This window comes from Triticum dicoccoides, chromosome 1A (assembly GCF_002162155.2).
Source record: "Triticum dicoccoides isolate Atlit2015 ecotype Zavitan chromosome 1A, WEW_v2.0, whole genome shotgun sequence".
NCBI lineage: Eukaryota > Viridiplantae > Streptophyta > Magnoliopsida > Poales > Poaceae > Triticum > Triticum dicoccoides.
Genome location: NC_041380.1, coordinates 109343608 through 109355025, shown reverse-complemented (window position 1 = coordinate 109355025; position 11418 = coordinate 109343608).

The following is an 11418-nucleotide window of genomic DNA, read 5'->3' as shown; positions in this document are numbered from 1 at the left end:
CCACATCGCACCCTAAAACTCTATGCATTTTCCCTAGCTCCTGTTCGTTCCCGTCCGAGGCCTCACCATCGGCCTCCACCTTGGTTCGCTAGCCGCAGCGACACCCTCTGGTATTGTCAACATGGTCAACAATCAAGAGGAATAAGGAGATGACTGTACATGGTGAGGATGACGGTAGGGACCCAGCAGTGCATGCAGTAATTTTGTTTCTTCGGGACAGAGAAGGGTATCAACTGGGTTGTGCGGGAGTTGTGGCCCGTCTAGCCCAGACTTTTATTTCATATGTTTACCACATGACCAGCCCAGTTTATTTTTTTCCTTTTTGAAAATGGCTAGCCCACCTATTTTTTTTTTTGCAGAATAATCAACATAGGCCTACTTTCTTTTCTACGCCCTGCTGGGCTGAAAATCTTTCAAGACGAGGAGGGATGCATTCGGGTTTGCCCAGAAAATGGGCTATATATAATAAGAAATTGGCTATAAGTAATAATAAATAGGCTGTAAAATGAAAAAATACAGCAAACAAGCATAGTTTCCAAATACTTTATTCTTTTGGATTTTGATATTTTAAATTTCATTGTTTTTGTGCGGGTGAAATTTCACTGGATTTAAATTAAGGTATGTTTAGTTTTTAAATTAATTTGAATCTGGCTAGAAATTTCGGGTTGTATGATGTTTGGGACAGATTTGGAGGCTAACTTCTGGGTCTACTAGGTTGACATGTACGAAAGGCTTTGTCAACTTAGTCCACAAATGATTCTAGCAGCAGTGACCGTTGGATGTTAATCCAACAGCCGTGCTGCTTCTTCAATATCTGATCTTCTTGCTCCAGCCGCCCAAACCAGCGCCGGTGGGACTGTCTGTCCCTGCCTCCCGTGGCCGGCTGTGTTGCCGCACAGACCGCACCGCCCCACCCTACTCCATTGTTGGCCAGGCCATTCATCTACTCACCCACACCTCTTGTTATTTTTCTGGTGGCGGCAACCGAACCAGTAAACCCTCGTACTCCCCACCACATGGGCAACCACTGGTGAGTCTTCCCTGGCTCCCTGTCGTTTGATGGTGTCCTGGATTAGGGGGTACTCACCATGTCGTCTCCCAACCAGCTGGATCGGGCCGAGGACCCCCATGGCGGTTAACTCATGGGACACTTCGGGCAGCCCATGCCGCACACGAGGAAGATTCCACAAGACTTGATGATCATGACACGGACTCCTCTCCACCAACGTATTCGGCTAGGACTCTTGTTATCCTAGGCCTCCGATACATTATATAAGCTGAGGCCAGGCTAGTCCTTAGATTATTATGACATTATTCATCATACCCTCAGGTTTTAGACCACAACATATGATCTCGAGGTAGATCAACTCTATACTTGATACTCCATCAATATAAACAAGAGCAGGACATAGGGTTTTACTTCCATCAAGAGGGCCTGAACCTGGGTAAAACATCATTTCCTTCGTTCCTGTTACCATTGATCTGAGAATCCACAGCTCGGGACCCCCTACCCCGAGATCTAACAGTTTTGACACCGACAATGGTGTTTTCATTGAGAGTTCCACTGTGAGATCGACAAAGGATCAATGGCTCGCCTGCAGATCAACTGTGATGCCGGCGCCTTCGTCGCCGGCTCGACTGGTCACCTTAGCTTGACCGAGGACTGTGCCCTGCCTCCAATAGTCATGTTTGGATGAGGGCCTTCATCAAACATCAACTCCGATCTCTATCACGATCATGGAGGAATCATCCTTGGAGCTCGGGGGCTCAACGTCAACATTGCCCTCAGGCGACTATGTTGTTCTTCTGAACAGCAAACTTGTATCCGCTTCCACCACCTCCTCGAGCATCTCTTTGACGATTCCTTTGGTGGAATTGTGCGGAATTGAGTCTACAACAACCCTGTAAAATTTTGTCGCGTTCTGATGGAGCAATCTCCGCCGATCTCCGATATACGGGAGCCCTCTCGAGTCTGAACGGGAATCAGGACGAGTTTAGGGCGTGGTCTCCAGTGCCCATCTCGGCAGTTATTTGGAAGATCCAACCGTTCATCTGCTGCGGGATTTCCATATCTACCACCTCTCACAATTTCAGTTCGATCCGACCGTTCAAACTCCGGGAACCTTCCAATTAGTGCATCACTTTTCGGATCTGTTTTCTACGCGAATACGAATCCGACCTGAGATCATCTCTCTTCATGAACGAGATATTGAAAAACCTTTTTGGAAGAATCTATTTCTAGGATATTGTGTTTTGTTTCCGAACACATGCTCACGAATTTTGCTCCTTTTCGGAGGTAATCTTCACCGTCATGCTGGTGTCAAACCAGTCCGGCAATATTGCTTCACGGTTGCCGACCTGCATAAGACACGTCGTCGCTTTGTTGAGCCGAGCTCAACTTCTTTGGATCATCATCTCGGCGAGCCAAACAAAGAGTTCGGAATCTCAAAGGATAAATCATCACCAACATCACCACCCTACGGATCACAGGGAGCGGGCATACCGGCATCGCTGCATGGTCACTTCATCAAGTCGGCATTGACCGCGTCACAAGTTACGACCTGCGTCGGCATGGCCACACTATTGCTTCTTCAAGCCGATGTCCATCACGCCAATCTGCTTCAACACCTCGGCTGACATGGCAGCTGCAACGTCTCCTTACCGACCCGCTCCGTCACCTCGGCTGGACTGGGGGCTTCACCATATCTTCATCAAACCTACTTTGGTGAGTTCGGCGTCACCAGCTGACCTGCTTCGACTCATCGGCTGACATGGAGGCTTCGACACTTCGGCTGGATCGGGGACTTTGTTATTTCTTCATCAACATACTCCGGTGACTCCGGCGTCACCAGCCGACCAGCTTCGTCACGTTAGCTGGACCGAGGGCTTTGCTTCGGCGAGCCAACCTTTGCCAGTGTCGCCATGCCATCGCTTTATCACCCATCAGGCAATGGGTGTGCGGATCGTGTCCCAATTATGGGAGTCACCTTTCTTCGGATTGCTACAACAAATAAACTAGGTGCTATTAATCCTAGTAATTTTGCTTGTTTGGGTTTACTTTTCTCGAGGAATTATTACTCTGGTTTGTTCCATCATCTGTACACAGGTCTATCAAATGGTGGCCGCATTAATGACGGTCGCGTAGTGGTTCGGCTTTGCCACGCCTTTACCGCATCACGCCGACGCCCTGCATCGACATTGACTTCGACGCCAAGCCACATATCTTTAAATAAATTATTTTGCGTAAATTAATTACGCGAGGATTTTTATATATTTATATTATTATTGTTGGACTACACTATTTTACATGTGTAGGTAATCGACTTCGACTGCATCACACGGTCACTTCGGCAAGCCGAAGTCATCGTCCCAATCGGCCTAAATCGGCTCGCGTGATCACCTTGTTGGTCGAATTGCCATACCGACATGTTCGGTTGCCTTGGGACTTCGGCATCGCTGAGGGAGCTCTACCTCATCGAGTGTTTGGCACATAGGCCATATTTCTGTTATTACTCACTTTGCATAAATTATTAATCATGCATCCTTTTTAAAAAAATTATTATTACTACTACTATCTCCGGCTTGCACTATCTTCTGTGCATGGGTAAATGATCCGGATTAGGCAGCGCTTTCACCTCGGCGTATCGACATACCACGTCACCTCGGCTGGACCAGGGGCTTTGTCATCACTTCATTAACTCACGGCGGGTACTTCGGCGTCACACTGCCGGCCTGCATCGGTCGTGCTATGTCGTCACTTCGGAGCTTCGAGCTCCTTGGTCTACCACCTCAGGACCGGCTTGGGGCTGGGAGCTCATCCCGCCGTAAGCTCGGACCACGTCATCAATACCGAGCACATTAACCAGCTAAGTCGCTTTCATGCTCAAAAACTTTTAGTTTTCAATTTTGTTTGGTTCGACCAAGCATTATACTTTTTTGGCAAAAAGTTGTTTGTGAAAAACCTCCTTGTCAAAACTTTGTTTGTGACACACAAATTCAAATACCCCATTTACTTGGGGGCATCCTTTATGAAGCATTTCCTCTTGCATATGATTATACTTGTATGGCTTCGTCCCTTGTTCGTGTATTATGCCATAATATGCACCATGTTGACTTAAGTGTTCTGCAAGCTGGGTTGCCTTGCTCCTGTGTTTACCCCTACGTTCTCGATTGTTCGGCTTGGGAGTAAAGGGAGCACCTCTGCAATTGTCACGATTGGGTCATCCGAGCTCGGACCTCAGACTGGGTGAAGCCGAAAGCTAGCGGTCTTATTGTTTTCAATCATGGTTGGCACACAACGGAACTCATGAGTACAAAAATCTATTGCACAAGTCTCATAGTAACAATGAGCAACCAAAGAAAGGTATCGATGGGGGTACTATTTTCTTCGAAGATGCTTCTTACACTTCGTTAGTAATATAGCATAAGTTCCCTGAGCACGCTTTGTCTGTTACAGCCTTATAGCCTGATTGCCTGGTTATCGGAAGCACCGTCGAAATTCTTGACAGGTGGAGTGCATAACACTTTTCGGCCCTTGATCGAAGAGGGAGAAGCCGACGGTCGGTTAAGACGCGTTTAAAAGTTCGGGTGAACACAAATATGATATAAGTACTTCGGTACATACAATCATTATACATAAAATTCTTTTACCCAAGTTTACTGGGGGCTCTCAAATTTATATGAGTCGTTTTATAGTAAATGTGTTTTCTTCCTAGTCGTTGCAAAATCTTTTTCTATCACCCCTTTTTCGACGCGAGTGTGTGGTCAATAGCCGGATAGCCCATTTTCTCTCTAGTGACCACTTGAGTTTAGTTCGCTAAACTGGTCTAACGAGTAGTAATCCGCCTTCGGGATAGGAGGTTGCAGCTGTAGGCTGACCCGCTTGAAGTCTTGAGATCGGATGTGTCATATTAATGCATGACAGAAGCACAAAAGTAAGACCAATTTTCAGATTGGTGCCAAATGACTTGATTTAGTTCGGGCGTAAAGTTTTTACTAAAGTTTTTGGCTTTTCAAGCCTATGGCACTTTTAAACTATTTTTTTGTTTCGAGCATAAGTCTCGTAGTGCAGCGTTGGACACCTTTAGAGACTCGGCACAAAAATTCTCGGATATTGCTATATATGCATCAGTTTCAAATTGTGTCTTTGGTCAATAGTTGGGTTGCCCAGCTCCTGTGCTTGCCTCCTACATTCCGCTTTGTTCGGCTAGGTGTGCAAAGGGAAAACCACTGTGATTTTGCTTCCAGCTCAAATGGTTAAGCACCTCAGTGGAGAAAGCCAAAAACTGACTGTCACAATGGGCGTAAACTGGTCAGCGATCCGATGACGGTATCAAACTATAGATCGATACCGATTACCCTGTGTTAAATGATGGGCCTTTCATAACATTGGCCGAAGTGATAATGCTAGACTTCGGTCGGTGCCGAACACTAACCGGGGGCTCGTAGCTAGCTTCCCCAGTTTAAAGCTCCTATGACTAAGTGAAAGTTATAAAGCCCGCATATCTGATTGCCTCGTTTCTGCTAACACAACTGCCTTCGGGCACCGAGACGTCGGCTAAGGGTTGTCTTTTTATTGCGGAAACACCCTGCGTAGCATCTACAAGGGGGTGGAAGCCGACAATGGGCCACTTTCAAGTGATAAACGGTCGCAACGGAGTCAAAATAAATATATCATCGGTGTTTGCATTTTATATACGAGGGATACCTTTCGTAATCATCGTTATAAAGCCATAAATATGCATCAATTTGACTTAAGATTTTGGCCAAGCTGGGTTGCCTGGCTCCTGTGCTTACCCCTACGTTCCCGGTTGTTCGGCTAGGCGGTAAAGGGAGCACCTCTATGATTGTTACTACCGGGTCATCCAAGTTAGTACCTCAGACTGGGTGAAGCCGAAAGCTAGCGATCTTAAAGGATGTAATTGGTCGGCAACTCCGGAAGTGAAGATTTTGGTTCATTAATACCATAGAGTTTAGGAACTTTCCCCGAACTAAATCCTCAATATTTTCCTCCCACATTGATTGGAGGTGAGGTTTCATGATCATGATCAGCATGACAACCCAAAGAAAGGAACCGATAGCGGGATTATTTTCTTTGGAAGATGTTCCATATCTCTCTGCGTACCTTTGTTTATAAAACTGTATGGCCGGATTGCCCTGTTTTCCATAAATCTTTGCCCTTATAACGGCTTTATAAAGTAGGACAAACACTCCCCGGCTTCTGGCCGAGGAGGTTGAAGCCGATGATCGGTCAACAAAGTTTTGTACAATGCGGATCCAAGCATTATTGATGTAAAGTACTTGGATACGTAGAATCATTACACATGATTTGTGATTTTACTTTGGATATCGATCCTTAATTCGGCCACCCGTTCCCACGTTAAGGATCTGGGGCTACTGTGCTTCGGGCTTATCATTCACTAAAATTAAAAGGGGCGTATCGATCCCCTAATCTGGTGTTTCCACCCGACCAGTGTCTCGGGGGCTACTGCATTGCCTATTCAATGCAGAAAATTCAAAGTGCTCAGTGTTTGGTTGCACTACAAAAAAAAGACACATCCGTGACATTTTGGGCCGAACGAAAAAAAATTCTGTCATACATATGACACTTCTATGACGATAATTGTGACAAAACCCGGTATCATCACAGATGTGGTGGGCTCCTACTTCTATGACAAAAAATCATGATAGAAAATGGGCTTTTCGTCCTGGGCGGGCCGGAGACGCAGCTGCATGACATTCTTTGGGCCGTCCATGATGGAAAAAACCATGGTAGAAGTGAGGGGGAGGAAAATTTTGGGGAGTTCCCGGTTACAGTGGGAGGTCGGGGGCCGAGCGATGCGCATTTCTCTCGTACACGTACGCGCATGTGTGCGAGGCGTTGGCTCTAACTGAACCCGAGCGAGGCGTTGGGCTCTAACTGAACCCGAGCGATTGCACTGCAGGCTACGCGTTACTGAACCCGAGCGATCGATCGATGGCTATTAGCTGAACCCGATTGAGCGATTACTTTGCTACTGCTGCTAACTGAAGTTGGTCGATGCTGCCTCTGGGATGAATAGTGAGCATTGCGGGGGGTTGGATGAACAGTGAGTGGTGGCGTTGCCTCTGGATGAACAGGACCCCGTGGTGTGGTGGAGGGCTGGATGAATAGTAGACGGTGGAGGGGTCCCGTGGAGGGGTGGTTGAACAGGACCCCGTGGTGTGGAGGGTTGGATGAACAGTAGACGGTGGAGGGGTTCCCGTGGAGGGGTGGTTGAACAGTAGCCGGTGGAGTAGCGCGCGGTGGAGGCTGGATGAACAGGAGCCCATGGAGGCTGGAGGAGGTCGACGGTAGCCCGTGGAGGGTGGAGGAGGTCGACGGTGGAGATGAACAATATCCCGTGGAGTCCCGTTTTGCGGTACGCCACACCCCTCCCGATGAACAGGACCCCCGTTTCGACCGTAGCGCTCCAACACAAGTCCGTTTCGTCCATTTTGCGGTACGCCACACCCCTCCCGATCAATAGGACCCCTGTTTTGACCGTAGGAGGTCTGTTTCATCCATTTTGCGGTACGCCAGACCCCTCCCGATGAACATGATCCTGTTTCGAACATGGCCAGTCGAACACAAGGTCGTTTCCTCCGGTGTGCGGTACGCCAGGCCTCGTTTCCATCGCTTGTTCCATCCAAGCCCTCCCAATGAACACGACCACGCATTCCGTTCCGACCTAGTCGGTTGGCTCCCACGCGTTCTGTTGCCTCCCGATGAACACGACACATTTCGTTGCCTCCCCATGAACACGACGCATTCTGTTGCCTCCCCGTGAACACGACGCATTCCGTTGCCTCCCCATGAACACGACAACGACGCTGTTTCTCCGTTCCGACCCAGCCATGTCAACGAGCCCTGGCCGTACGTATGCGCGAGTAGGCGTTCAAGACCCCGCCTGTATGTACACATACGTGGCCATATTTTCTTACTTGCACCCTGACGACCCACTACTATAGGGGATCTATCGTAGTCCTTTCGATAAGTAAGAGTGCCGAACCCAACGAGGAGCAGAAGGAAATGATAAGCAGTTTTCAGCAAGGTATTCTCTGCAAGTACTGAAATAAGTGGTAACATATAGTTTTGTGATGATATAATTTGTAACGAGCAACAAGTAACAAAAGTAAATAAAGTGCAGCAAGGTGGCCCAATCCTTTTTGTAGCAAAGGACAAGCCTGGACAAACTCTTATATAAGGAAAAGCGCTCCCGAGGACACATGGGAATATCCTCAAGCTAGTTTTCATCATGTTCATAAGATTCGCGTTCGGTACTTTGATAATTTGACATGTTGGTGGACCAGTGCTTGGGTGCTGTTCTTACTTGAACAAGCATCCCACTTATGATTAAACTCTATTGCAAGCATCCGCAACTACAACAAAAGTATTAAGGTAAACCTAACCATAGCATGAAACATATAGATCCAAATTGTGACACTCTAAAATTTTTTATTTGGTTTTTATCAAAAACTTTGTGGTTTTTGAGGAGAGGCTATTTTAAAAATTTTCTTTTTCAGAAAAACCTTCCACTTAAAAACTTCCTTTGCTTTGGCAAGGATTTTTTTTTTGCAAACCTTAGTGTTTGATCTTTTGAATCTTCTTCTCTGTTGGTTCTCTCTCAAATTTAATTTTTGAGTTTAAATTATTTTCTTTTGAAATGAAGCTCTATGAAAATTTGGGGATTTTCATATCTTGGAACCACCCTTGACTTTGCATTGTTCCCATGTGGTAAAACCCCTCCAAAACCTCCCCTACACCTTGTGATCAACCTAAGTCCTCTGTCCCAACTAATCCAAACAAGTTTTGGATTTTATTCTAATTATTTTTCCTCTCAAAACAAATCTGAAAATTATTTTGAGCCCAAATGATTTTCAAAGCAAGTACCATATTGCATTTGAGTTTTGACCTCAAACCAACTCTCCTGGATAGTCCTTTGTACCCACAACCCAGAACCATCTTGATCCACTCCTCCTCTTTTCAAAATTTTCAAAATTTAGTCTCTGCAAGTTTGGACCAGATTTGCCAAATTTGATGAAATTCATATCTACACTGCTCCAAAAATTCCACCAAAAATCATGCAGCCTACTTGAGCAATGAGAAGCCACTCCACCAAGTTTCAGCTCAAGGAAAAATCCCTAGATGCCAATTTCATTCTGTCGAACACCTTGCGGGCACTGTTACTATTCAAAATTCAGAAAAATTCAGTCTTCAGTGTCGTTTGCGTTCGTCAGTTCCCCTCACGCGTAGACAGTGCACTTGGCACGTTCCTCGCAGCCTCTCCCTCCTGTCCGGAGCTTCACACGTGTGCGTGGAGCCTTCCTGGCGTCGGTAGCAGCGAGCCTCGCCGGCGTTGGGAGCTTCTGCGGCGTCGGGACCTCCCGTGGCGGCTGACAGGGGACAAGAACAACGGCTCAACGTCGTTCCGCGCCGCCCATCGCTCCCTGGCTCTCCGCGTGGCCTCATGCACGCCAGCGCACCCCCGCTGCACCGTCGCCGTGGCCCGACAGCACTAGACGTGCTCTCTGCCGCCAACGGACCCGCGCCGTCCCGTTTCGACCAAAGCCTGCCCTAAGCTTCTAATCCAAGTCCGGTTAGCGTCTAAACGGACCCAGTAAACTCCCACGACGGCGCTCGACTCCCTAATCACCCCCGACCGAGCACTGCGCCACCGTAACCATCACCGGAAATCCCCGTTCACGGCCACCGCCTCGGACCGCCTATAAAAAGGGCCCCCGAGCTCACCCTCGTGCACGCCTCATCCCCACACCTCACCAACGCCACGCCGGGCCACTAGGGGGACCCCGAGGAGGTCTTCCCCCTCAACTCCGGCCGCCCCGATCCGCCTCGGCCGCCACCTCGATTCGCTTCGGTGAGGCCACCTCCGGCGCCCAAACCCCGTCCGTTACCCTCTCTAGCTACCAGGAGCCTAACCCCCTCGTCAATTTGATCTTTGCAGCCCTCTCCGACGAGTCCCTCGACCACCCGAGCCGCCGTCCGCCGGAGCAAAGCTCGTCGTCGACGTGGTACTCGCCGGCGACCACCACCACCACCAATCGACGCGGAAGGGTGCCCTGAGCACGGAGGTACCCTCCGATCCCCCTGCCTCGCCGTGGATCGCCGCCGGCGACCACCGCGGCTCTCGGGCACCGGCGAGATCTGCCGCCCCGTTCATATTTTCAAACCTGACAAGCGGGACCCGCTGTCAGCCTCTCTGTTCTTCCTAAACGAAGCGTTTTCTGAAAACGTCTTCTGCCGAATGTGCTTTCCCTCTGGGCTGGCGTAGTCGCTACCGAAGCGCTTTCTGTTTTTATAATCTAGCCCCTAGAAAATACAGATGAGTCCCTAGACAAAAACCTTTATAACTTTTAAACAGAAAGGTATTTTTGGTTGATTCTTTTTCTGTTCTCTTTAAAATTTTGTCTAGTTTTTTATCAGATTTATTTGAAAAATATTTGGTATACTTGCTGTGCACTCCTTGGTATTTACGATAGCGCATATACTTTCTTTATACCGTAGATATCGAAGGAGGTGACGGAGCCGCAAACTTCACCGAGCTAGGCTCCGACTACTCTGAACCAGGCAAGCATGTTTGAACTTTTGATATGATGAGTGTCTTGGCATGTTTTGCATTTAGTTAGTTTCATGGCATGTTGATAAGCATACCGATGAACGTTATTTTATGCGATAATGAGGTAAGTGAGTTCGATGATCCATAAGTGGATGGATGTGAGTATGAATAGCCATGTGTTGGCATGAGGATGGGTGAGATGGCAGTGTTGTAGCATGCCAGTCTCATGCCGGACTATGTGACTTCAGTGTCAAGCCGTGTCGGTCCAGTTCCTCTCATTTTCTTCCCTGTACTACCACATGTTTTCCGCAAGGAATATGGTTTAGTAAGTTGCAAACCGCTTTTCTGGTACACACCAAAAGGAGAGGCCGTGATGATGGTTCCATGGCCCTGGATTAAAGCCAGTCATCCGGTCAGGGGGCATGGGTGTTTCCGGTTGGGACCGAGAGGGGGGCACCCCTTAGAGCGCGCGTATATAAATTTGATCCCATGCTATTCGAGATTGTGATCTCCCCGTCTCAAAAGTTTTTCTTGGACGATGTCTAGGGTGATTCCTAGCATCGAGAGGTAGGATGGGTGTGTACTAGTTAGCTGTGTTTTCTTCCGAAATACCGTAAACGAAACTAGTCCTTCGTGACTATGGAAATCCGTTAGCTGTGGGAATAATTTTGTACAAACTCTGCAGAGTCGTATATCCCCTCCAAATCCTCTATACCATGTCCAAATTCGTATTATCTTGTCCTAACAATGACAGTGTTGATGACAGAGACTCCAGTGTTTCGCATGAGTGCTAATTCCGGTTAAATGATATTCCTGTGGATGG